Source organism: Bos mutus, chromosome 27, assembly GCF_027580195.1.
Source record: "Bos mutus isolate GX-2022 chromosome 27, NWIPB_WYAK_1.1, whole genome shotgun sequence".
NCBI classification, from domain to species: Eukaryota; Metazoa; Chordata; class Mammalia; order Artiodactyla; family Bovidae; genus Bos; species Bos mutus.
Window position 1 is genome coordinate 10,735,879 of NC_091643.1, and position 6,000 is coordinate 10,741,878.

A 6,000-nucleotide genomic window follows, 5' to 3' on the forward strand; every position below is an offset into this window, starting at 1 on the left:
ACAAGAAAACAACAATATGACTAAATAAAAATATATTTAAAGTAAATAACTTACAAGATAATGTTTTATTATAATCCGTGTCAGTTTAAATTAGTTTTCCAAATTAAACAAATTTTGTGAGAATATGATTACCACCAGTTGCATAAATGAATATCCCATAAAAGGAGTTACTACTTACTTCTGATTTCACAAAAATTTTGTAGGACTTATCTGTCAATTGGGTTGTAGAATAACTTTCTGCTATGGGGGGAAAATCAATTTTATTATCCTTTATTTGATAAACAATGTGCTCATATGTAGCTGAAGATTCCAATGGTTCAATTCCATAACTGACATTCTCCAACTGTAATAATCCCCTGAATATTTAAATACATAAAAATTAAAATATAGATTTCTGCAATAATAAATATAAATCAAAATTAATGAAAACATTATGTACAAAATTGATAATGACCTTTGTTGTCTAAAATTTAAAATCATCCTATTTCACTTGAATTAACCTTTAAATCCAATTTTCTACCTTCGATCTATAATAGCATTTAGGGAATCCTTGCAGTTCTAGTGTGGCTCAGTAATTGGGATATTTCTCATACTAGTGACAGCTTTTTTGTCACTAGAATAAACTATATAACTGCAAGCCTCGGAGAGACACAAAGAGAAAAGAGAAAATGGTAAGAGAAACAGGTGCAGAAAATAGATGAGAAGAAAGACAATATGTGTCCATTTTCTTTGTCTTCTATCTACCCCTCAAGAAGTTTCTAAAAGTAAAAGAGTACATAGGATTTCAGTTATGTATATCTCTGGAATATGCCATTACCTGAGTCCAGAGCAGGTACTAAGTGTCACAACTGAATTTGGAATCTCTGCAGCATGTCCTTGATAAAAGCAATGGTCCTACACAAGAGTAACATAAAGATACATTGGTAATGATTAGCAAAGTGTTTGGTTTTATCCTTACTTCACAGACATCATCAAACATTCAAATTTAAGTATTCCATTATATGATTTAACAGATATTCCACTTCCTTGTCATCTACCTGCAATATTTTCCACTTGAATTCTTCTGTCTATAAATAATCACAATTTTTATCCTTCCTCAAAGGATTTTTTGCTATAATTCCAAGTTGCTGATAAGTAGCATTCTGATCTACATTTTGTCTTCCTCAGTCCCATTACTTGAATATATAGTTTATAAATGCTACCCCAAGGTAATTACCAGCATTGATTTGACTTCCATTGTGAACATTTCATTTTTTTTCCCTAAGTAAGTCCAAAATATCTTAACTCACATTTCTTCACTATTTTCTCTCTAATACTTCACCATGTTGATCATGCTTAGTGGAATTCTCCTCTCAGTGGGCTTTCAAAGCATTAGTCTTCCCATGTTCTTTGCTAATACTTTCTTTCACTATTATCTTCTCTTCCCTAAGAAGTCCAGTGTTATCTAGAATCAGTCCTGTTCCTCTGTTAATCCTGGTCTATGAATACATTAGTGTCATCACATTCTCTCAAATGGATGTGATTATATGTCATCAGTGCTGAGACATACTGATCCATCAGTAAGCATTCATTCATCTCAATATTATGTTTACCTTCTGTCTCCAACCCACTGACAGTGGCAGAGCACACCTTGCTCTATGCTGGGCAAAAGAAGTACCCCCGTCTTTCTCCCCCTGCTTGCCAACTCTCATCACAGAGTGAGTGGATGAAAAATCCCACCTCTCTGCTTTCACTGGAGAAGGCAAACATTGATCAATCAAATGCAATGCTCCCACTTCACCTATATTGCCCCAAGAACCAGCAATTGTCTCTTCAATCTTAGAGCACTGACGCATCGGGTACAGTCTGAGGGAGAACAGAGAACTTGGGATGACAGACAACACAGAGCATTCCTCCTGGCCAACAAAAACAGGCTTTGTCTAATGAGCAGACACCAAAATAGAGTGTCAAGTAAAATAAACAATAAGGAAAATATATTTCAAACAAAAGAACGAGATATAAACCAAAATTGACACAAATGAAATGAAATTAAATAATGTACCTAGTAAAAAATTTAAAATAACTCCCATAAAGATGCTCATTGAGGTCAGGAGAACAATGGATGAAGCAAGTGAGAATTTAAAAAACAAAATATTAAAAGTCCAAACAGAAATCATGGAGTTACAGAATAATAAGCAAACTGGAAGAATTCGCTATAAGTATTCAACAGCAAATTGTATCAAGCAGAAGAAACACTCATCTTCAATAGAGGTCAAAAGTGCAAAGGGAGGACAATGAAAAATATAAAATCTTATGGGATTGATGGAATACTAACAAAAGGAACAATATACACAGTATGGGAGTTTCAGAAAAGAGAGAGAAAAAAAGAATAATTATGAGAATTGGTAGAGATTTTAGCTAACACCATATAGTGTTATATAATCATATATAGTAATCATATATTGTAATATATCAATTCAGTCAGTCGTGTCCTACTCTTTGTGACCCCCTCAACTGCAGCATGCCAGGCTTTGCTGTCCATCACCAACTCCCAGAGCTTACTCAAATTCACGTCCATTGAGTCGGTGATGCCATCCAACCATCTCATCCTCTGTCATCCCCATCTCCTTCCGCCTTCAGTCTTTCCTAGCATCAGGGTCTTTTCCAGTGAGTCAGTTCTTTGCTTCAGGGGGCAAAAGTATTGTAATTTCAGCTTCAGCATGAGTCCTTCCAATGAATATTCAGGACCTTTTTCCTTTAGGAATTGACTGGTTTGATTTTGCAGTCCATGGGACTCTCAAGAGTCTTTTCCAACATCACAGTTAAAAATCATCAATTCTTCAGTGCTCAGCTTTATTTATATTCCAACTCTCACATCCATATATGATTACTGGAAAAACCATATAGCTTTGACTAGACGGACCTTTTATTGGCAAAGTAATGTCTCTGCTTTCTAATATGCTGTCTAGGTTAGTCATAGCGTTTCTTTCAAGGAGCAAGAGTCTTTTCATTACAGGGCTTCAGTCACCATCTGCAGTGATTTTGGAACCCCCAAAATTAAGTCTATCACTGTTTTAACTTTTTTGCCCTTCTATTTGCCATGAAGTGATAGGACCAGATACCCTGATATTAGTTTTTTGAGTGCTGAGTTTTAAACCAACTTTTTCATTCTCCTCTTTCAGTTTCATCAAGAGGCTCTTTAGTTCTTCTTCACTTTCTACCATAAGGGTGGTGTCATCTGCGTAGCTGAGGTTATTGATATTTCTCCTGGCAATCTTGATTCCAACTTGTGCTTCATCCAGCGCTGCATTTTGCATGATGTATTTTGCATATAAGTTAAATAAGCAGGGTGACAATATACAGTTCTAATTGGACATTAGAACTGGACATTGTAATATACAAATGGATCAAATCAACACCTTCTACAACTTCAACTTATACACTCATATGTCAGTTGTATCTCAGTTTAAAAAACAGAAAGCATTTTCAATACATAATGGCTTAAAACTTTCGAAACTTATAGAAGGAAACTGATATCCATGTGAGAATTGAAAAACATCAAGTAAAATGCCCCTAAAGAAACTACACTGATATATATTGCAATAATTAATAAAATGTCAAAATTCAAAAACAGAGAATTTTGAGAACAACAGAAGAAAAGTGATTTATGTGTAATGAAACACACTTTTAGACACTCAGTAAATTTTTTACCAGAAAGCTTTAAAGCCAGAAGAGAGGATGATATATTCTATGTGCTCTGAGAGAAAAAGTCAACTAAATGTACTATGTACTGCAAAACTGCAGAAATGAAAAGCAGATTTATGGTTTCTGGTTCTCCATGTAAGAAGGCTGGAAGCTGCCATTCCATCCTGACAGTAAGGCAAAGCTAACAGGTTGAAAAATCAACAACTCTTCTTCAATTTCTGAGAGAAGTAAGGACACAGTACAAAGTGAAGACCCCAAGACTGGAGAGGCAGAGAGGGAACACAGGGAGGCACAGCTCACTGGAGCAGAGAATTAGTACTACAAAATGCTGCTGGAACCAGTGTCAGGGTTGGAAAGTCTGATTGTGACTGATGAAATGATGGGAGACCAGTAGGGATAATTCTGAGAAATAAAAACTCCAGGGAACCCATAAATGGGCCCCACAAATACTGTCAGATTGACCAGAGTTTAACCACAATGTTACAACTAACATCAGAGAAAAAGTCCTCAGGCCTCCAGCAAGGGAAGGAGGAAAGGCCCTTTCTGAAAGGCACTGATGTGCTCTGTTCCTTTCAGGATCTGCCTTCGGGGGAAACTACCAAGATAGAGACTAACTTGCTGGGGTATTATCAGGGTCTAACTGACCTCAAGAAGGGAAACACCCAATTCCAGGCCACTCTAGCCATTCTGTCACACTTGAGGAAAGAAGAAAAAAGCTAAGAAACATTAATGTTTTTCATAGCTCTGAGATTTAGGCTCACTAAAAATCTGAGACTTAATCATAGGACTATAAAATACTTTCTCTCTCCTCACACCTCACTCACCATCACATTTATAAAGGCACATTTACTGCAATTCCTTTTACACAATACATTGTCTCCCAAGTATCAAGAAAAAGTTACAATACCAAGAGGTTAAAAAAAAAAAAAAGGATTCCAAGAAAGAGGATACCCATCACAACGAGATACAGCAGCAGTGTTGGCGTTATCAGCCCAGGAATTTAAAATAACTATGATTGCTAAGGGATCAGAGGATAAAGTAGACATCATAGAGTAGAGACAAGTAGAGATAAGTAATGTAGTCAGAGAGATAAAGAAATATGGTCAGAAATCCTATAGAAAAAAAAATGCTAGAGTTTTTTAAAAACTGTTATGGAAAAGAATAATGGCTTTGATGGCTTCATCAGTAGATAAAATGGCTGAGAAAATAATCTCTGAATTTGGGGATATAGCAGTAGAAATTTCAATATCTAGAGGCAGAGAAACCAAGAGAGAACAACACCACCACCACAATAAAAGTAAATATACAAGGAATAAGAAAGACTAGAAAGACATAACATAAAAGTAATGAGAAGTTCAAAACGAGAAGAAAGAAAGGAAAATAATAAATGTTCGAAACAACAATAATTGAGAATCTCCCCCAAATTGAGTGTCCACACCAAACCACAGATGAAGAAAGTGCAGAGAACACCAAAACAGCACACATGCAAAATAAACAAACAAACAACAAAAATCCAAGTTAAATATATATATATTTGCATATAATTTTTATATTACAGAAACCCAAAGATAAAGCACAATAGTCCTGAAGGAATCCAGATTGTATAGGCAAGGGGGAAATTGCCTATACAAGAACAAAGATAAGACATATCAGATTTCTCCTCGGAAACCATGCAAACAAGGGAATGGAATGAACTAGTTAAAATATAGAGAAAAAAATCACCAACCTAGAATTCTTTACTCTGCAATGTTATCATTCAGTTCAGTTCAGTTGGCTCAGTCACGTCCGACTCTTTGCGACCCCATTATCATTAGAAAGTGAAAAAGATACAAAGACTGTGTGAGACAAACAACATCTGAGGAAATTTACTGCCAGTAGATTTGCTTGCAAGAAATGATTTGAAAAATTGCCATATAGGGAAGGAAAACGAAATAGGTCAAACAGTTGGATCTATATACAGAAGGCAACCGATGAAGAAAGAATAGTGATAATAAAATACCAAGGTTTATTTTTCACAATCTTTACTGACATAACAGTTTCTTCAAATCATACCAATGTATTTCCACATACTTATGTACATATGGTGTGTATTAAGTATATAATAGGCACTCTGAATAAGTGTTATATATATATATATATGCTTATACATAAGTGAAATGAATGCCCTTAATGATACAAGGCACGGGAGAAGAGAACTAGGATCACTGTTCATTATAAGGTACTCACACTACCTGCAGTATGGGGAGGTGTTTGTCAGTGGACACAGTTAAGCTCAGCAATATCAATTAATTGGATGTAATTCATGTCTATAGACTA